Source organism: Ambystoma mexicanum, chromosome 7p (genome assembly GCF_040938575.1).
Source record: "Ambystoma mexicanum isolate Mex_15411 chromosome 7p, UKY_AmexF1_1, whole genome shotgun sequence".
Lineage (NCBI taxonomy): Eukaryota > Metazoa > Chordata > Amphibia > Caudata > Ambystomatidae > Ambystoma > Ambystoma mexicanum.
The window spans coordinates 964,096,387-964,119,424 of NC_090939.1; the positions used below are offsets into that span (position 1 = coordinate 964,096,387).

At 42.8% G+C, this 23,038-nt stretch overlaps 1 protein-coding gene across 5 annotated transcripts in view; it reads left to right on the forward strand.

Annotated features, from left to right (window-relative positions):
- Positions 1-23,038, forward strand: part of GK (glycerol kinase) — a 2,191,429-nt gene that overhangs the window by 1,198,827 nt on the left and 969,564 nt on the right. The window lies entirely within an intron of this gene.

Sequence of the window (23,038 nt, forward strand, 5' to 3'; positions counted from 1 at the left end):
GGAAGTCCTTCAGGAGATCTTCACCCTTTGGGGAACACCTCAAGTAGATCTATTTGTGTCCAGTGTCAAACGGAAGTGCGAGTTGTTATGCTCCAGGAAATGTCCTCAGAGAGGAGCACTAGGGGACGCGTTCGTAGTGGACTCGGAGATTCCTCTCCTGTATGATATGATATGATAGGTTATTTATAACGCGCTTAATACCCAGAGGTTTGTAAGCATGGACCCGGGGGTCGAACATGTGTTGCTCCGTGTGGCCTTGCCTCCCGAGACCAGTGCGTATGCTTTTCCTCCAGTCCCAGTCATTCCTCATGTGATCAGGAGGTTGAGAAAGTTCAGGAAATCCATGATCCTAATTGCCCTGGATTGGGGCAGGAGGATGTGCTACCTGGACCTTCCTGTCATGTCCATCTGCCCTCCAATTTTTCTTCCGCAAAGAACAAACCTTCTCTCACAAGAGGAAGGTCTGCGTTCTCCGTCCAGAGGTCGAGAACCTCAACCTTCACGCATTGTTTCTCAGAGGTGGAGATATAAGGATTGGGACTTCCTGGAAGACGTGATGGAGATTTTGCTTTCAGCCAGGAGGACAGCAACGAAATCTCAGTATCGCTGCTGTTGGAACAAGTTCTGCTGCTGGTGCAGAGAAAGGAATGTGGATCTTTTTCAATGTGACACACCTATGGTGTTATCATTCCTACTGCATTTGGCTAATCTGGGGCACTAGGTTGGCACTGTCAAGGTATACTTGGCAACCCTTTCTATTTTAAGCGCACGTCTGAGCAAACAGCTTACTTTAAAATGCCAATTGTAATTCAATTCTTGAAAGTGCTCACAAATGTGTTTCCTCCAGTCCCTTTTGTGGTTCGCGTTTGGAATTTAAATCGTTTGTTATAATTCCTCATGTGTGCTCCGTTTGAGCCGCTCCATTCTTGCCCATTAAGTTTGCTTACATTGAAACTATCTTTTTAACGGCCATAACATCTGCATGCAGGGCCAGCGACTTGCAGGCCTTGTCATGTAAGCCACTGTTACAACCTTTTATAAAGAAAAAGTTGTATTAAGAGTCCGACCTTCTTTTCTGGTGAAGGTGGTTTTGGAATTTCATCTATCACAAATAATTGTATTACCAACTTGTTATCCTCCACCTCATCCTGGTAAGGAGGGAGAAAGGCTTCACAGGCTTGGCCCGAAGGGTGCTTTAAGCTTTTATATTTCTCATTTAGCTAAACTGAGACAAGAGGATCCGTTGTTTGTAGGATAAACCGGGCATAAATTGGGTCTTGCAGTTACAAAGCAGACTTTTTCCCAGTGGATAATTTTATGCATTTATGAGTGTTACAGACCAGCTGGTAAAGATGTCCCTGTTAGCTTGAGGGCTCATTCCACAAGGGTGTGGCCACTTCATCTGCCTTGCAAAGGGGAGTGCCGATACAGGCCCTCTGTTCAGCAGCCACTTGTTCATCTGTACACACTTTTACAAAACAGTATTGTCTAGACTCTGCATCGGGACAGGAGGCGGTTTTTGGAAAAGCTCTGCTTCACAGCGTTCATGACAAACCTTGCAAAATTGTACTGCCTCCTCCAATAGCATACTGCTTTGGGAGGTTATCGTAAGATGAGGAATATATGGGAGGACACAATCCATTCGAAGAACAAGTTAATTACCCCTGGTAACATTCAACTGGATGTTCCTCCCACATATTCCTCATCGCACCTCCCAACCTACCCCTCAGTAGAATTTCCATGCATTACACCTTTCGCTTCTTGAGTGCCTGGTCTCTTTGACCTCACAAATGATGTTAATTCTGTAAGCAGGAGGAGAAAAAACTGGGATCTGAAGTAACAGGCGCAATGTGTGCTATATATACTGTCGATGACGTCAACCTCGAAAGGGGACAGAAGCCTTTGAAAGGGACATCGAGTCTACGGCGAGGCACGGCACCCTCTACCGCAAAAGAAATTCTAAAAGCAGCTTACGCCAGAAGGAGATATCATAAAATTAGGAATATGTGGGAGGAATATCCTGTTGAAAGAACATTACCAGAGGTAAGTAACTTGTTCTTCGTTCAGCTTAACTCGGGACGCAACCAGTTGTGGCGTCAGTATCCAATATCCTGATAGCCTTAAAGGTTGGACCACGTCTTCCATGTCACTTCATCTCTAGTAATAGGCTACAGGTATGTAATGAAAACTGTTTTTACAAGCAGCTTGGAAAGACAGCCCAAAGAATATCCATATTGGTAGCTAGGTGGCTGAGCAGAAAAAGAATCCATGTCAGGAGAATTTATATTTTATTTATGTCCTTGCATTTTTAAATAAGAGACTCCAAGATTTGAATGACCAAGAATGAACAGTGTATGTGTGTTGCGCTGCCATTTGTGCACTGGATATGGTAGACGTTCAATGGGAGCATTTCGGGGGAATGTAACCCAGACATATCTGTGGAATAAGAAATGAATGTTTCTTCCTTGCTCCATCCATCCCTCACAGCCTCTGCCCTCAACTTAAACAGCTATAGCAATAGTATTGTTTTGCTGCTGTTGATGGTAAGCATCTAAATAAAAGAAGGCTTCTGTGTTTTTACTATGAAACCAGTTGTCCTTACAAGAGTTAGACATTGTTCATGTTTCATACAATTCTAAGTCTTTTTCAAAGCTGTGTAACAATTGAGCTAAATGTTTCATTCTGTTCAATGTGAATGAACAGTTTTTGCTTTATTTTTAGTATATCATTAGTGCATCAATTAACAATTTGCACTGATAGTTCACAATTGTGGAACATGACTTTTAAACTGTTTTCAGCTCCTTTTCTTTAACCCGCCACCAGGACATTTTCTGAAGCACTTGTTTCTCGGAATGGTGCTCTGTAACCCCCTTTTCCAATGGCAGGTGTGTCCTGCTTGTTTATGCTTTGTGTTGGAGTCGAATTTGTTTGGTGAACTGTGTTTGTACATGGTTCTTTTGGCATGGCATTTTGATCTGTATGCGTAATCTATTGGTGGGTGGCACATATAAATTGTGTAGGGTGTCCTGCATTTTTCCCTTGCTATGAATTTATTGACACATTTTATTCATGGAGATTTGGGTGCAAGATGTTAAAGTTGGTTTACTTGTGGGTCTTTCCTTACAGTTCTTGCTAGCCTGCATTTTGGATAGCATGTTTGCAACCTGTTGGAGAAATAAGAATGCATTTTGTATGTCTACTTGTTTAATAAAATCATTGCTATTTAAGTGATGTAATTTCATGAGTGGTGATGGGGATGTGGAAATAAATGACATACGGCAAGTGAAACTGTTTTGTTTGTATAATGATAGAAATCAGTTTTCACTTATGTCTTACTGTACCAAAAAATGTGGGCTTTGAAGATATGCTGGATAATTTGTAAAGTGAGGGAATTGTGTATATTTACAAAGAAGACATGAACATAATGTAATGCTTGTTTGCAAAGGCAATGCAGCGACAATTGACACTAAAAATGCCTTTAGTAGAAACAAATCCTTGTAGAAAAGGTATGTGGCTTGTTAGGTCACACAGTTAACATTTATATTTATTCTCAGTATTTAATGAAAGTGGGTTTCTCTTGACATCTAAGATTGTAATGGGAGGTAAAAGTTGATTTTGGTTGAACAAAGAGCTGATGAGATGTGAATGTGAATGATGATGTGGGTTAACAGAGAAGAGAAAGGCTAGATGGGGGATATTGCAGGCTAATTATTTGAGTAGGCTGACTGCAAGATAATCATAGCCTGCTGCATAACATGGTAACTCCACTGAGTGGCAATAACATGGAAATAATGGGCAATCAATTTATGGTAATTTTCATTATGCAGCGTCCTAGTAGTACTCTCCCGTCCTTATTTGAGGGATCTGCTTCCGAGACAGACTCAATAATACCCTTTCAAAAAATGAAATGGAAGAAAGACCTGACCTTTCCTTAGTCGCATCTCTACTTTTTTAAAATCATGTGACCCAGCCTCCATCACACACCGTTTTCTGTTGGAATACCAAGACCAACCTGGTGTAGGACAGGGTGGGGATTCGAAATGTAGGGCTGTGACTTGTAAGACTAGAACCCTGTGTAATCAATATTACTGTTGAGTAAAAGGGACACGTCCCTATTGTCAGTCTTCCTCATTAGAGTCCTTAGTTGAAGACCTTTGAAACCACAGACTCTTAAGAACCAGGTTTGCTACTATGTATGTTGACAATAATATATTACATTTTGCTAGGTCATTGCATAGTTAATAGTAAGAGAAAGTCTCTGTGGAGTTTCAGAAAATAACTTTTTTTAATAGGCTTTTAACTCTTGCATGAAACAATCAGAAGTAAATCCACAGTAAAATGTTGAACTGCCTTCCTTTGCAAATGTCACTTAGTTCGCAGTTTGACTAGCTGTTAATATGGGGTTTTCACAAAGACATTCAGCCAACATATCTTAAAATACTCTGCTTCGATTTTTAAGGTTTTAGGGCTGAACAAAGGTATTGGCATGAATTGGTGCAATGAAAATGGAACTGGACAGTTTTAAGATATTCATGTTTAACAACGTATCCATATATGACATATTCTCAGTAACAATTACATTTTTCCATTACATTGTCCCCAGTGTGTATCAAAATGACATCAGTGTCTTGATAATTAACAAGTTTCTACACTCTTTCTTTACATTTGGAACAGTGATATCCATGGCATTGAACATTCACATTATCTAATGGTAGTCATGTAAGCATTCTTGAAGCCAAAAATTCCAGAAAACGCCAATAATCAACATGTTCTTTGGATAAAAAAAACAGAATTGTATATGTTTTTAAAGTATTCAACACGCAAACATATAAATATATGCACACAACCCTTTTATACCACTGACTGGTTTCATGTTGAATAAACTGCAACAGCAACTTATTCAACTTGTGAGTATACACAGTGCTGTTACTTTCATAGTCAATATGTACTTAAATTAACTTTCTTGCGCAGTTATGTTCAACATGTTACATTCGTTACAACAAGCAAACGTTAGTGAAAACATACACAGGTGCAACAAATAACATTTTGTAAAGTACACTTATACGTTTAAGACTAAATAGTAAATTACAACTCTGCACTTATTCATCCCCATACACAGATGCAAACAATGAAGAGCACATGCCTAATGTAAAATAAGCATATTTTGCTGTGCAAACATAATGTGCATGCATATCGTAAGTACTCTGCGCTTATTCCGAAACGCAAGTGCAAGCAATAGAGAGTGCATGCTTAATTTAAAAAAGGCCCATGTTGCATAGTGTAAATTACTCCAATGCTACATCCATTACAGCAAACGTAATTAAAATGTATGAAAATACGAAACATACATAATCCTGAGATTCTCTTAGAAAGTACACTTATCTGTTTGCATTAACAAACTAATACTAAATGACTACACTGCACTTTAGTCCACACACATGTAAACAATAGCATTGCATGCATAATGTAAACTATGCCTATGTTGCTATAGTTATGGTCATTGTACAAACAGAAACACCCTGCTGCACTTGTTTCTCAACAAATGCTGTTTATGATTGCAACCACGCCCAAACGTAGCGTTCATGCTTATTGAAGTTTTCAACAGAAGACGCTGTACAGTGCGGATGCTTAGTAAGTACCTTAATTGTTTATAAATAACAAAATTAATTTTTAATTTCTTATCAAAAGTAAGCAAATTCAAGAAATGCAAGTTTTAGTGCTGCAGACACTGAGATTGGTTAGTAAAATGGTTATTATAATCTATTCACGAGTGAATGAACTACGTGCTTATCTGTTAACACTTTTGAAACAATAAAAACAACTTACCATTTTAGTAAAAAGGTGAATTTTCAAATACAATTTTATATTTGCATTAAAATATGCAATTCTAGTAAAAAGGTGAATCTGTTCATATGGTTGTATATATAAGTTTGTCGCAAATTGTACCAATATAAAGAGTAAACATATTTTTGGCATGTGTGCACAAAGCAAGAATAATGTTTTTAATGTGTGTGAATTAATGGAATCGATATCTTTATGCATAATAATAAAATCGTACTAATGCTACATGGCAGTAACTTCAAGCTTTAATATTGGCCTGCAAATCACACCAAACATGTACCCATAAATATGGAGGCGTACTAATAATACATCCTAGTAATGCAAGTGGGATGTACAATAATACTACTTAACATGAATTGTACATGACATGTACTCTAATAGCTTTTAAAAGTGTGTCCGTTTCAAAATGTAAATTTTTAAATCCTTTTTGTATGTATCCTATTAATTGCATACTAATTCGTACATTCTGTAAATTCTCAATGCATCCATAATGTTCACTGTGTAAAAAGATTCCCCCGTTATCAGCGCAACTCATCAATAATCAACGTCATGCAGTTTATGTATTTTTCAAATTTATATGCAAATTCTGTTTCATTGCATCAAAAATTCAAGTGGGTTTAGTAACTTTGTGACTTTTACATCCTGACATGTTGATGTAGTGTGCCGCCCGATTGTTCATTTCCCCTAATGCACACTTTTTGAGCCCAGAAAAAAGGTTAGATGGATCTGGCAATTGTTTGCGGGTACAGTTGAAGAATATTGATGTAACAGGTGGCTTCTGTGAGTCCCTATGTAAGCGTGTGCATTAAGCACGCTTTTGAATCCAGAGAGAGGTTAAATGATTCTGGCCAACCTGTTGAATCAATACGGCTTGGAGTGTCTGGGTGGGATGGAAGAAATAGAGTGACGGGAATTGATTGACATGAGGTAATCATTAGCAAACCTACTCCGCCTGTGGCTATGAAGCTTCAGGATATGGCACATGTTAGGACAGTTTTTCTGAAGTCCACCGAAGGGCTTAGTAAAAGCATTCAACTGAGGCAGTACAAGACTCCTCTCTTAGTATAAGGCTGTACCACCAGAGTACATGGTAGTGTAGACAGAGCAGCCAGGCTTATCTTAGGAGGGAGAGAGGGCTGTAGAATCAGTACAAATGAAATCATAATACAAATGGTCCAAAGAAACACTGAAACACTTTGTATTGTAAAAATAAAGGATGTATTTAAATACAGGTAGGCCCAGATAAAACTAGGGGTAATTAAGCACTAACACATTATATGAAATCACAATATAAAAATACAACACTAGACTTGAAGGTACATGTTAGGGAGAATTCTCCGTAAGGCTAATTTCCCAAACCTAGTGAATCCCCCAGCAGCTTTGCTGGATTTTTGGGGTTTGGTTTTTTTCTCTCCTGCTAAGAGTGAGATTCTTTTACTCCCACTCTTATACATGATTCGAGGTGTTCCTTTATCTTTCAATGTGTTTTATGGGCTATGGGGTCTTTTACTCCATAGGGTCTCATGTGTTTTTGATGTGGGTTACACAGAACCCTCCGTGCCGTAACCCAGGGGTGTCGTAGCGACCCCCCAACATAGACTCCATACCCTGGGACTGACTACTGTCTCCCAGGGCATGTAAAGTCACCATTGGCTTTACTAGTCCCAGATTATGAACAGAAACCAGTACAAACCATCATATTGTGGACGTACTGGTCGGGGCAATTCGATTGCCCCGGGGTCTGTTGTTCGAGGGGGCACGTCTCCGTCCCCCCTGATCGAGTTTTGGCTGGTGGCAGTGGAAACTACTTTTTATATTCGACCACGAATATATCTCTATGGGATTTTCCCATTGTTCGAGGCTGCCAACTTTAATTATTTAATTCCTATAGCCTCGAACATACCGCCGGTTTATTTATTTAATATTAATTCACCGGTTGGTATTTTTTGCCAGAACTCGATTCTAAAATGACGTTTGTGTTCTCTTCTGTGACTCCAACCCAAGTCGAGCCCTTTGTTCCACTTTTTGGCGAGCTTCTCCAAAGAAGCCTCCAAAAGTGGTGCCACTCTGTCTGGGTACCACAGGGCGTGTGGGAGGGGGTTTAGGCACCCTGGACTGAGTTACCCTGGTAACTCAAGTCGCACTCTTGTGTGATTGGCCCAGGCCGGCTCACCACTTAGCACGTTTGATTGACAGCTAGGCTGAGTGAATGGGGTGTGCTGCATAAAAGCAGGGCTTTGGGGACTGGAACTTCAGAAGTCGCCACAGGACCTAAGAATCCGAGGAGGGAGAAGCTGAGCCGACCTACAACGACGACACCACCGGTGGAGCCCTGCTGAACCGTCTCACCACTTTTCCCGATGACAGAGGAGATCTCCAGTCCGGAGAGTCTTCTTCCTTTGACTGGTGGGGATAACCAGTTTTGCCTTCTTTTCACCTTCCTGGAGCATCTCGTGGCCGCCTTGCCCGTGCCAAGCATCCCGGCAAACGGAATACCACGGTTTACCACTACCACAAAGAGAAGGGTAGTACCTTTTAACCGGAGAACCCCGTGGCTGGTTTCTTCCCTGGCAGTGCAACGACCTTCATATTTCCTCCACGGCGAGACCTCTTCTTCCTCTGAACGAAACGCCGACTTGCACCTGCTGCCAGGAACAACTGCCCCCGCTGGAGCTTCCTTCACACTTAAGGTACTGTGCCCCGCCTGGCTTTCCTTGCGACAGATCGTTTGTGGTGACGGTAAAGCCTTGACTTTCTAACCTGGGCTGGCCTGGGACAACCTAGCTAACTTTTCCTGACTTTAATTTCATCCTTTGTGTGCGAACTATCTACAAGACTCTTTTGGCATAACCTCAATGTGTGAACCTGGACCCCTTCTGCTTGCTCTCTCCAAGAGCTGGGCCTTGCAATTGACTTCCTTGCTCGCCAGTATAACTCTGCCTATTCTGCCTTACTGTGGTTCTTTTAAAAGTACTGAAATTTGTGTGCTTCCATAACTCTGCCTTTTTCCCTCCCTTTTTTAACAACTTATTAGAGTGTCATCTTATGTTAAGCGCTCACCTCTGTCTGAAAATAAGTGGTGTTGCTCACTAAGACTTGTCTAATAAGTGAATAGGGTTGTATATATATGATAGTGACTGTGTGCTGAATTTACTTACCTCGTTTTTGCTAGTGTAAATCACAAGTGTGTTTTTAAATAAATAATTATATACTTTTAAACCAAAGCTCTGGTCAGTGTTTGATGTGCTACTGTGTCTTTGTACCTATTGTGTATACTCTGCATACTGCCTAACTCTTCTTGAGGGAAGTCTGACTGCTCAGCCACAGCTACCAAGTGAATCTGTGTGGTACAGACTGCTACCAAGTGGGTGTAATGCCAAACACCTGTAGTCTTAAATCAGGTTTCTGCCTAACAGTACACAGACCAAAGTATACATTATTTGGAACCCCTGACAGTAGTTCTAGGGAAGTCAAAGCCTTTTCATACACATTCAGTGTAGGTCACACCTATTCTTGGGGAGTAAAAACCCATGGCTACTTTCACAATTACATTCAGTAATGCAAGGACAGTAGACCGTACAAGTTATACACTGACTCTTAGTACAAATCACTTAATCAGTCAACTGGACAATATACTTTTTGTGAATAGTGTAACACTTATTCCAGGTGCAGTAAAAACCTATAACTACTTTTGTGATAGCACACAGTTATTCTAGGTGAGTAAAACCTAAGGATGTAATATTCAATTACAGGTGCTTTTGAGATCAGTGAACCACAGATAGAGATAAGCAGTAACTCTTGTAACTTATTTTTGGGAAGGCACATAGCTAACTCAAGGTAAGTAAAACCCATATACTTTTTATATCTCACAAGCAGCCCAAGTTAGATCTTTCCCAGCTAAAAGGATAACTGAAGTATGACTTATCAGGGACAGTTAGAACCACACATTCTAGGTTAGATAGCACAGGGAAAGTAAACCCTAATGTTACACTTTACTGAATAGGCAACAACCTAATACAGACTTAGGCGGAGTCGCGGCAGAGTAGCAGTCTGAAGCAGAGACTGCAGAGACTGCCGAATATTCTACGTTCCAGTCCTCCTACTGTTGCTATCTTTTCAAGACCACCTGACCACCCTTTAAAAACTCCTTGCTCCCGCGGAGCGGCCGCGGAGTAGCAGCAGAGTAGCAGTCTGAAGCAGAGACTGCCGGATATTCTACGTTCCAGTCTTCCTACTGTTGCTATCTTTTCAAGACCACCTGACCACCCTTTAAAAACTCCTTGCTCCCGTGGAGCGGCCGCGGAGTAGCGGCAGAGTAGCAGTCTGAAGCAGTCTATGGCAGCTATGGACGCTGGGGACTCTACTCTGCCGTCCCCGCATACTGCAGAGAAAAGTGCGAATGATTTGCAGCAAAGGAGCCTACGCTCGCGCACCCGGGCTGAAGTGGATGGACTATATGTACAAAGGAGAAGAAATCCTTTGCCACAGTCAAATTTGCCTAAACTGACAACCACTGAACAGCCGCGGAGCCTATGGAGCCCTTTCCGAAGAAATGAGCCCACTTTATTGACTCTAGAGACTAGCGGGGGCTCTTGCCCAAAAACAACGTGGGGTAAAGATAAATCATCGGCAGAGTCATTTTCTCTAACACAGGGGTTTCAGCCTACTGTCCAAGGCTCCAACATCAATGAGCTGGGAGAGATGGATACCCGGACTGTATGCCGAATAAATGAAGAAACATCTAAAAACTTACAGGGCTGCTCCGAGGCTCTTCAGGAAACTCTGGTCGGCGATTCATGTGAAAATGGGCGCATCTTCCCAACTGCATGTGCTCCGCCGTCTGTCGGAGGACTGACGGCGTTGTGCTTGGCGCAGATTGTGGAGAACGGTCTGGGAGATCCAATTCAAGGGCCCACGGGGCCTCTGGTGACGGACCCGGGGGTCGCGGCGAGGCTCCCTACGGAAGGATCGCAGGGACAAAAATCTACGGAGGAAGAAACGGAGGAGAGCGAAACTAGACAAGCATCGGTTGAATCAGAGGGCCCTCTGGTGGCCGCCACGAGAAAGATCACGACCGAAAACTCGATCGCAGAGCCATTCCAGGATTTCCACAGACCTGATACCCAAGTAAAAGACAGCTCAGTGGGTATGGCAGGAGTAACATCTCTGAAACCCCCATGTGAGACGACAATACCTGATTTGGAAGAATTGCCCTTATTAAAAGAAAACGATCAGGTGGCAAATATAAACCACCCAAAAGACTGTCAACCGACAAAACTACCTGCAAGGCAATTAGAAAAAGGGCCGTGTTGTAAAAAATTGAAAATTACTCAAAAACTAAATAACAACTCGGGGGCTAAAATATACCCCGAAATTGTACAAACACTTCCAGGTCAGCTGCCAGAATGTAAAGGCTTTGACTTCAACAACGCTGGAAAAAAGAGAAGAAAAAGACAAATAAGGCGAGTACTAGAATGCACAAACAGCAAAAGCCGACAAACCACCATATTCTCGCCTCAGAGCATGGCAGATTTTTTTGTGAATCCTAGAAAAAGGAAACTTGATAATACACGAGAAATAACCAATAGCGAAATGCTGGAAGTGGTGCACTGTGCAGAGGACTTACAGCAGGAAACATCATCTTTGGGACTGAATATTGGAGACCCAAATCTAGAAAGCCATAAAAACTTACTTGGTTGTGCCATAGATGAGCAAGAAAATCTCGTGCCCAGTCCTCTCCCTACAAACAAACCTGCGGGGGACGAGAATTGACACCGGAAAAGGAGCCCGAAAGGGGCAGCACTGAATCGGCCAGTTCTGGGATAGAAAAAAATCCAATTAATAATAACAACGAAAAATCCACATCGATTAACACTATAGAAAGCGAGGACCCAGAAGATTGGCTCGCAACAGCTGAGGACGTTAACATATCGACACATGAGCCAGACGCATCTGAAACAGGTACGCCAATTAGGGATTTTGGGAGAAACCCTAGACATGATTCCTTGGTAGCAAACACACCTGAAAAAAAATTGGACATGGTGACACTGATGGCCGCGGTGGCAGTTGCCATGGCCCCCTTCACCAAACTGTATGAGGCTATAAATGACTCATTAAAAGACAACTGCGCTCTACTGGCTACAATGCACACTAAGTTTGTTTACCTGGAGGGGTATGTTACCGCCATGGAAACTGAAAAGTTAAAGGCGGATGCATCAAGACCATCGCCGATAGGGATAGGAGAAAGATAACAAATACTGAAATTGTATCCACTGAAAAGGGCGCCCAAACATGGGATAATGTGTCAACAAAAACCCAAGTGCCTACAAAACCAACAGAAGAAGCCGAAGTATTCATTATAGAGGAACCTTCTCCTACTCAGCCGCTAACAAAGAGACCTAAGTCTACAAGTATACATCTTCATCCAAACGTAGTAAGGAATGACTCCTTGCTTAGCGGACATAAATCAAAAACAATGCAAACTCCGGCTTCTAAAAAAAAAACATCTACTCTAAAAAACCTCCCAAACAAGAGTATGGAATCTGCTACCAATAAAGACTTTTCCATTTTTTCAGAATGTAAGTCATCAGTTATATCAGCCGCCTACAACGAAAAACAACTTGTGTTTTGCTTACCAGTCCAGGAAATGAGCTTCAAAGATAGGAAGAACACACAGGCGGTGAAAATAAAAGCAAATACTGACGCAAACTGTTTAATTTCAACAAATATAGAGACACCCAACACACCAACAGGTGTGAATGAAATGGACACCTCCAAAGCTTCCATAACATCAAAGTGCACAGAAGATCTCCTAATGGATGAAGTGCTTGACAACCTAAATCAACCTTGTGGATCACCGACCATAGAGAAGGGCCATCATAAATCAGAACCTCAAATAGATGGAGGCCGAAAAGAAAAGGGGGGGATAAAAGAATATTTTTATCACTAGAGGATCGCTGTAAAAAGATCTCCTGTAATACAAACTGGGGCCCTACAAAGCAGGCAAAAATTGGACCAAATATTGTCAACAAGAGTTCGCAAAACTCAGACTCAATAAAAGAGCTAGAATTTTGGGACAGAAGGGGTGAAAAACAATTTCCTACTACACCTGAAAAAGAGGCAGTAAAACAAGACAGACCTGAGCACCGCTCATGGAACGAAGACAGAAAAGTGAATAGACATGAAACAAAACAGGAAAGACATAAAAAAAATACGAAAGAAAGGCCCAAGGACGACGGGCGACACCCAAAAAGTACTTTAGAAGCACTCCAGTCTTTAAAATTGAACAACTTGGAAACTGCCGTGACTATGTGATCTTGAACAGGAGAACTGTGTTGGAATTACTACATAGTATCCCGAATTTAAGATCAGTGAACTCCAGAGATCTGGAACTAGTTGAGCCCTTTCATGAAGGACGCCAAGCTATGGCCCCTTTATTCATTTCCTCTACATCAGTTAAGCGGAGGCTGTGTGACTCCGTGAAGTACTTCTTAAAAATGGGATATGATATCATTGAATTGGGAGAAGAGAGAGGAGCAAAAGGAGCCGATTTAAACAATCTAAGCGAAAAAAAAACAGTCACAGAGGACCCACGAGGTGATTACAGAACCCGAGAAGAGAGAAAAACAAACCTTCCAATACACTATAAAAATGAAAACTCAGAATTTGGAGTCCAGGAAAGGATGAGGCATCTGTCTAGACGAGAACATGGCCAAGAAAGGACAACAAAGCCAGACACTATGGCTTCTGCCTTAGGGCGCACAAACAAAGATCCAGACGCCGAAGTGACGAAATACGATAGAAAGCCAAAGGGGCCAGTATTGCAGATCAAAAGAACGTGCACACAGGAGACGAAAGCGGCAGCCAATGCCAAAGGAACAAAAGACAATCTAAACCCTCTACAAAACTTGTGGGTCTGGCTCCCGAAAGCTTTGAGTTCTCAAACCAACAAATAGCAATTCATCTCTGGCAAAAATTTTGGAGACGACCTGAAAAGAGGCCAAAACATAAACCATGCAAAACTCTGCTCATGGAATACGCAATGGTTTATGCACCTCACTGTACAGAACGACGTGAACTTTGCTTCCTTCGACATTATATGTTTACAAGAGACATGGCTTACTACAAAGCCTATTCTGGATGGATTTGAAATTGCTTTTGCGACTGCCAAAAAGGGACAAAAAGGACGACCTTCCTCTGGCCTGTTAATTGCTGTAAGAGTAGGAAAAGGAATGAAATTGATTAAGATTCTGACTCTGTCTCTCTTGATGATCTCAGTACAAGTCAAATGGAAATACTGGGATATACAAAAAATTAAACCAGTCTCAAAACCAGCAATCATTATAAACTTGTACTGGAATCCTGAAGCCATCTCAAATCGGGATTTTCTGGACATGGTTGAACTAGAAATAGACAAAGCATACATCGACCATTTTGAAACACATCTATTAGTCTGTGGAGACCTGAATGCTGTATGCACTAATAACCAAATTAAAACCAAAGCCGAAGCTAGGGGAAAAGCATGGTCGCTACTGATGAAAGCCAAAGACCTGACAAATGTGAGGTCAACATTCCAGAACTCGGACCTGTTGCCAACTTGGGAAGGTCGAGGCTTGGTGGCAACAATAGACTATATCTACGCCTCAACAGCCTTACTGTCTATTATTTCATCTTTTGACGTCATCAAAACAAAGGCGAGCGATCACAACCTTTTGTCCTTAACTTGGCCAAACGTCTCCTATGAACAAACATCCTTGACTCCAAAGCTCGAAGTAAACACAAAAGGAAACCGACTTGCCTTGAGCTTGGACAACGTCATCTCTTTGACGAAAAATTACACCAAGATAGAGCAAAAGGCGCAAGCTGACAACTTACCAGACTATAGTACTTTATTGAATGTCTTCAAAAAACCGAGATTGCAAAATCGCATTAATACGAATAAGTCAACCCACACCTATGACAGCCTTTTAGTTGAAAAAAGACGCCAACTTAGGAGGGTCAAGCGAAGACTAATAAAATACAGCTCAAACCATAATAAACAACTATGGAAAAGTGAACAAAAAACCTATACCTCCTGGCTGAAAACCCATCGTCTTGCGATGTATCAAAAAGACTCTGAAGATATGCTGCGATGCATAACCACTAAGGACTCGAGAACTTTTTGGGCTTTAATCAACGCAACGGAACGGATAAACTCAGATGCTTTCATAAATGGCATTCCTGAAGCTAAATGGACAGCACATTTTGAAAACCTCTTCTTCAACCGAGAGGGCATGGAACCCACAAACTTCACAGACACCGAACCTTGGATTGAGCTTCATGATCCGGAGACATTTTATTAATCTTAAAAAAACTGAAAAATTCCAGGGCACCTGGGCCAGATGGCCTTACAAACAGACATTTAAAAGAACACCCTGAGGCATGGGCCAATTTCATAAGCGAGGTATTCCAAAGATTGACAGTTGCAAAGGTACTACCGAAATCCTGGACAAATGCAGTGGTTGTACCTATTTATAAAAGAGGGTCGAGGGGTGACCCAAAATATTTCCGGCCCATTGCTTTGCTGAATGTGATTGGGAAGGTGTATGGTTCGCTACTTTTACGACATTTCCTAAGATGGGCAAAGGAGGCACCCTGTGAAGATCCTCTTCAATTTGGCTTTAAAAAGAACGTGGGAACTACAATTAACATTCTAATGATTAATATCCTAAAAAACAAAAGCCAGGCGAGAGGGACCAGAATTTATATGGCCTTCATTGACCTAAAACAAGCTTTTGACCAAGTCAATAGACAGAGACTATGGGAGAAGCCAAGATCATGGAAATGCCCTGAACAAATCTTACATCCAATCATGGCTTTACACACAGCCACAAAGATACAAGTGAGGCTTGATAATCAAGGTACACTTTCGGAGGAGATTTTAACCAACCAGGGGGTCAAGTAAGGATGCCCTTTGGCCCCTGCACTCTTCTTGAGTTTCATTGGAGATTACAAAGAAACAGAAGAAAAAATAAGATCTTTTCCCCCGCAAATTGGACAGATGAAAATTTCAAGAATCATGTACGCGGACGACATCTTAATTGCTGATCAAACTGCAATAGGGTTGCAGAGACAACTAAACAACCTTGCGGAATATAAAAATGCAAATGGTCTAGAAATAAACAAACCAAAGACCAAAATCATGCTCCTTGGCAAAAGAAGAAATAAAGGTGACTCTTTTACTTGGTCCCTGGAAGGCGAACAGATCGAAACAGTAAATGAATTTAAATATTTGGGCATTATTGTGGACAATTCATCTAAGGAGCTTGCAATGCAAAGACATCTGCTTCAGAAAACAAAGAACTGAACATCGTAAGCAAAAGCGATTGACAGAAAATATGGCCGTTTTTCACTTATTCCAATTGTGGACTTCAACAGGGTAAAGGTTGTTCCTACACTAGTTTACGGAGCTGAAGCGATGCTTGGGATACCACAAAACATCTGGAACAAGATGGAAAGTCAATATTGCAGAGAAGTCTTGAAATTACCAAAATCAACGCCAATAGCCCTGATTAGACGCGAAATGAGCCAGCTCTCACTGGTCTCTATAGTGGAAAGGAACAGCATGATGCTGTTCAGAAAATTACTGTTGGAAAATCGTCCAATGCTTGTGGGAGCAATAAACAAAGAAGCAGAAGAAGGTGGCGTGGCCAGTCTGACCAAATGGTAGTCCAGGAAGCAAAACTCGACCACATCCAATGCTCAAAAAAAGATCTAATGGATAATCCGACAAAAATCCAAAAAAAGCTAAACGAGATGGATTGGATATGTACTTTGGAAAAGGCAGCCTCATACAAACTAACTTCACATCTGCCACATACTGCTCACAAACTACACGAACTTCAACCATATGTGAAAAAGTATCCCAATAGAAAGCTGAGGAATACTTTTTTAAGAGCGTGCCTCAATTTACTACCCACAAATGAAATCTTAGAGATAAGAGGCCTGGCCACTACAAACACGTGTAGATTTTGTAAAGATCTGAGCACAGTGGAAACAATTGAACACTTGCTGTTAAAATGGCCAGGAGTTGATTCAATAAGAGGTCCTTACCTGAAAGAAATCTTAGCCGCGGCCCATACCTATGATGTAGAGACCTGGTGGCCGAGATTGATTGGAGGTGGTAGAACCACCTGGGTAACTGCCACAGCAAAAATTCTGGACATAATTCTGTCAACGGTCGAAAAAGGCATATAAGCGAAAATGAAAGAAAGAAAGAAAATAGAAAGTTCACTTTTAAAAACCCCTCGGGTTATATAAAGTATAAAATAAAAAGAAATACAGACTTATTCTGGACAGGCTAACAGCAAGTCAGGGGAAGCAAGGCCCAGATGGGGGACACTCATACAATTATCCTGCAGGGATAATCTGGTGAAACCAACACTTTACTTTTGGGAAGAGGCACAACCTAATCACAGGAGAGAAAAATACCTTCACATCTACTTTCTATTAGAATGGCAAAGAGTTTTTAAGGAAAGAAAATGTTAACCATACTTTTAAGAATAGTGCATCACACCTCCATGGAAAGTAAGAACTTTTGTAACTGTTCACTCTTGGAATGACAGTTTCCAAACAACTCTTTACAAGTAACTTGTAAACACTTATTTTCTTTTCTAGACAAAAGGCTGAATCCCTTCAAGTCTTTCCCTTATTCCTGGAGCATGAGGGTTCTCAGTGGCAGAAGGGGGGTCACTAGGACTAGTGACCAACAGGCAGTGTCAGAATAGGTTCTTTAGTAGCAAAAGTCAGAGTACCTTAGGAAAACTGGGCAAACAGGTGAGTACTTTATTTCTAGGGCTAGAAGAGGGTGCAGGGGCTTTGCAGAAGGCACCCTAGCAGGATTCTAGCAGTAGGACTGGGTGCACTGGATGAGAGGCCTCCCCATCACAGAAAACACCCCACAGCTACACAGAAATCCTAACAGGCTTAAGGTAAGTACATACCCAAGCCAACACAGTACCTCAGCATTGAAGACGATTTTGCAGCAGGAGGACTTCAGGATCTGCAGCCAAATACCTGGTCAGTGGATTCCTTGTCGTGGTGACTGAAAACAAGACCTCAGAAGGAACTTTGCAGCAGGGATGAATAAAGACGGCTCTAGGCAAGGTTTCCCTCGCTGCTGAATGCGGTTCTGCAGATTTGGTGCCTTTTCAAGAAGCACAGAAAAAGACAGAAAATCGTGGTTCAATTCTCCTCGTTACAAAGGTCCAGCACTCTGTTTCAGACTCGATTCGTGTCTCTGGAGATCCACCAGGATGCCCACGAAGTTTCAGCAAGGTTCGGATTTCAGAAGACCCTGCACCGCTCAGTGGCTCGAGGTCCCAGGGTATTGGGGTATTGCAGCAGCACAAGGTCGCAGCAACGCGTGGGGTGGCTCAAAATGCAGGTCTTCTTGAGTCTAGTGGGTCTCACCAGGCTCTGGGTCGGGGTTGTTTTCGGAAGTCCCCAGGTCGATTGGAAGGAAGAGCTATAGCAGGCTGCAGTTACTCAGCAGGCTCTCCAGTTGCTGGAAATGGTTTCAGCTGCTTTTCCTTCATCCTCTTTCGGTTTCGGTTCCCGTGGTCGACTTTTCTACAGCTCCCAGGTTCACAGTATTTATCAGGAACTACAGCACAACCTCTGCATTCTCTCCCCGCATTTTACAAGAAGGGGCGGTCTGATTGTCCAGTCAGGACAGCCAGCCCCCACTGGAATTTGTCCCCATTCAAGCAAGGTGTAAGACAAAGGGCTGGGGAGTTTTGGACTCCTCCCTCGCTTCTTGCCCTCAGACAGACTGGAGCCTGGTCGGGGAGTTCAGGGGACACCCGCCAAAGATAAAAATCACACAAAGGAATTTACCACCCTGGATGTCGGGGGAAGGAACAAGAAACGACAAGAAACACTAAAATGGCAAGAAAAGAAGACCTGGGCCATTTTGGTAAAATGAGCACCCTTAGTTGCCTTTACTACAGCTGTGAACACATCCCTCATTTATCACTGCCACCAGCCATTGAAGGTAAGCGTGTCCCTGTAACAGAATTGTTACAGTTTTAATGTGAAAGGGGATACATTGTATCTCCCCAGCAGTCCACATGAGGTGGGGTATTCTGGCTCCACAGAATAAAATGTAAAAGGGGCGCAAAGATCCTTTCTACCCTTGGGAACTGTAGTTCGCCCAAGGTTAGCAAAAGAAAGTTAAAAGGGAGCCCCTAAAGCAACCCAGCAACAACAGGCAATTATTGCCAATACGTTGTTAAAGAGGATAACTTTAAAAAGACACTATGGAGAGTAAAAAAATAATGCCACCCATAAAAACAGTAAAAGATTCTGTGAGTGTGGAAAAAGGTTCCCTCTCACAGAGGTATAAAGGAAAAATATCCCACTAGTAAAGCAAAATGTTCTGGGGTTGACCCAGGTCAGGAAGATTTACCAATTCTGTGAAAATCTTACCTAACAGCACATTTGAACACCAGTTGTGGAATGGGAGACAAAGTAGAATTTAGTTCCAAGTTCAGGGAAATCCAAGCAGAAACGCTGTGCCTTAGCATTTGGTCTGGAAGAATGAAGGTCTGAAAGATATGTTGAAGGATACAGCTTGGTGGGACTTTTTTAAAGATTTCCAGGTTCTACTATTTCAGGAAACCTGGTTGATTGAGCCAATCCACCTACGTGGATACCTTGTATACCACATTCTAGCTGCCGGATCAGGGCAAAAAGGGACACCCATTGGTGGGGTCTGGCAGCCTGTATCTCAGCATACATGGGCTGGGCTATAAAACTGGGGAATCTAATGCAAGTATTCTCTAAATAAAAACCATGAGGAATAACCCGCTTGGCTGTGTCAATTTGTATAACAAAACGGGGAAGCTTGGGATCCAGTGTCCACCAGTGCCAAAATTGTACCCAGCCCCTGTATTTGTACCGGGGCATAGTATCTTCCCTCCTTCTCTGCAAGGGGGCCCAGATAATGCACATTTTCAGACTTTCAGGGGCAGGAGATTTCGGTTCCGTTTCCAGGGGCTTTCTCCAAATGGGTAAGGAAGCTTCCTTCAAGGCTTTACACCCCCCTTTCCCTTGTGCCTCCTCCCTGGGAACCGGAGGGTTGTCGGGGTGCTGCCCCCATCATTGCTCTGGAGCACCAGAAACAGAGTTTGGGGCATTCTGCGCCGGCATGCTCATCTGTGTGTTCTGTTGAGCCCTCAGCATGCGACCCAGATCCTGTGCTGTGCCATGTTTTGGACCTGGCGCTCTAGCTGTGAAACCCGCTCAGGCTGATACAGGGTTCTCATTTCTCACCTGGGTTGATCCCGGGAAGGGGAGCTATCCCTTCTCTGGTAATATCCCGGGTTGGGAACATTTGGTTACCCCTCCACCCTTGGCCTCTCCTCTCCCGGATTAGGGTGTCTGGGCTCAAGAAAGTGGGGAAAGAAGGATGGATTGTTCTGGGGTTGAACATTTTGTGGATACCTGGGGAAAAAGTTCTGCCAAGGATTTGGGGAATTTCTGCCCTCCTGGGGGAAGTGAGGAGGGAAGTTCCCTGGGTTAGAAGAGTCCACACATAACCCAGGATGGGTCTGTTCCCCTTGTTACGGGGACTTATGTAGTCAGGGGAGTGAGGGATCCCATTTGTGGTACTACCTCCTTGGCTCCCTGTCTGTGACTGGCCCGAGGGCCTTCTGGGCTTAGGATTATTCTGCTGTGCGGGCGGGTTTTTAGGCCCCCCCATCTCCAAATACAAAATGGGGGCAACCTTCACCTCTGCCACCTTAGCAGCAGCAGGGGTGCTGGTTGTTTTGGGGCTTTTTGCATTATTTTTGTTTTCTATGGGCTTTTGCACCTCATAGAACCGGGTGACCTGTTCAATGACCCAGTCTAGTGATCTTTTCTCATGAAAATCTCTCACTAGCTGGGTCATGATGTACTTTAGTAGAGTGTGGAAAGAGTATTAACAAATTCTTTGCTGTCCGTGCGCACCCCTCTGGTAGTCTGCGCAAAGCCACGCTTTAATTCCTGCACAAATTTTTGTGGGGTCTGACCCTCCCCTCATTGTAAATTGTAGGCTGCCTTGCAAGCCTCTTGGGGATTTCTTTGAACAGAAAAATGCTTCAAGAAGGCCGCCATATATGTGGACCATCTAGAATGATTTTGGTCCTCCAGCCCTGCAAAGAAACTGGAGTATTCTGGTGAGAAGGTCCATTTCACATACTGAATGCGGCTACTGCTGTCTTTCAAATGGAAAGTTTCCATCATCTGCTCAAAGAGCTCTAAGTGCTCCCAAACAGAATATTTGGCGTTCTTATGATAAGGCGTGATGACGCTCCTTATTGCCTTGATCTGTTTACGGGGTCCTTAAGCAAGGCCCTTTTTGCCTTATTGGCTTTCTTGGTTCGGGTAACCCTGGTCCAATCCTCCTCTGACTCAGAGGCACTGCTCCCAGAGGTGCCCGTCTGGTCTTCTAGGTTCTCCCGGATTCTGCGGGCCTGGGAATGGCTGACAGAATGTGGGGACCTAGTCTCCTGTGTCCTGGGGCACTCAGAGGAGTCTTCTGATTCCTCCTTGCTCCCAGGATTTGATGGGTACCCCCCCCACCCACTGTCCTAGCTGGGCAGAGGTTTTCAAGATGCCTTTAGTGGGCCTACTCTCCTGGAGTTCCCCACTAAATTTCACAGTGCTTGGGTACCCATACCCAGATGCCCGCCCATCCATTCCTGGGAGGTGCTGGTCTATGAGCCCCATACCTCTGACTGGATAGTAATCTGCCATCCCCGTGGCCCTGGGCTCATGTGCTTTTTTTTTTACCGCACAAGGGATAAATACTCAAAAGCATACAGGGGACAAATGAGTAACAGGATCAACACACTTTGCGGAGTCCCCCGGATGGACCATTCAAAGACAAATTTAGTGGCCCAGTCTTAACTCTGGGTCCCACTCCGTAGGTTATTAACATCACCACACAGAATGTAATACACAGTGCACTGGATTTTTCATTTAATATAAAAAAATTGTAATTTTATTACATAGGCCATGGGTCCTATGTTACACAGGATAAAACAAGCCACATACAAACATATGTTAATGTGGAGAATGTATATATACATCTAATAGCATTTTTATAGTTAATTCATAAAAGCTAAAGGTGACACAGCCAAAATTCTCTAAAATGGAGGAGAACGGGCACACATGCTGTCTTCCTGGCCCTATCTGGCTAACAAGTCACAGAAATGCTCCATAAAGCAGTGTCACCTAATACAAACTCTAAAATTAATTAAACATGGTGAAATAAATTACGCCTGACCAAAAAACACACATCCCAGGTCTACGTCCATAGTTGCATTATTAAGTCATGTAGCATAACTCGATGACACAGAGAGATGCAAAGGACGTTTTGGCCGAACATCAATTATGCTGCCTTCGTCAGGACCCCAGGGGAAATGGAGTTCTGTGGATGTGATAAATGATTATATTACTAAACATAATGGCGTATTAGCAGCCCAAAAGATGCAGCTACTAAAAAGATAATATACTAAACCGTGTGGGGAAAAAAACGAAATCCTCCACCAACCAAACACCAAACTACTGTGTATAAGTGGGAGCCCATACCTAACCAAAGTGGTTGCATCAGTATAGAAAAAGTCCCCATATGAATTAATCATTCGTTGAACCCTTCCCCGACACCGGGCGAAAAGGGGACAGCGAAAACATAAACGATCACCAAAAAACGTGAAAAAGGGGAAATAGAAACCAATAATATAGAAACCCCCCAAAAAAGGAAGGATGGGTGTGTGGGGTGGTACCGTGTCCAAATACCGGCATGCCAAGTGCTCCAAAGCACCAGGCCCAAAACTAAAAAATCCGCAGGGCCCAAAACAGAGTACATAAAGGGCTGTATGGGCCCAACACTTACTGAAAGAAATGTAGTGGTCCCTCCAAGAAATGGATCGCTGCCACAAGGGCGACAAGGGGAAAGTAAAATGGAAGGACCTCCGAGTCTATAAGCGAAGATAAAATAAAAATGAAAATAAATATAAAAATGCAATACCCCCCTCCCCCCATTGAGGCCCACTACTAAAGGGAAATGGACCCATAGGGGACTTAACCTATCGCCCACTGTGTTCCCAAAAAGAGGCACGAATTGCTCACCTTAATCAACGGGCTAGACAAATCCTAAGTAAATGTCCCA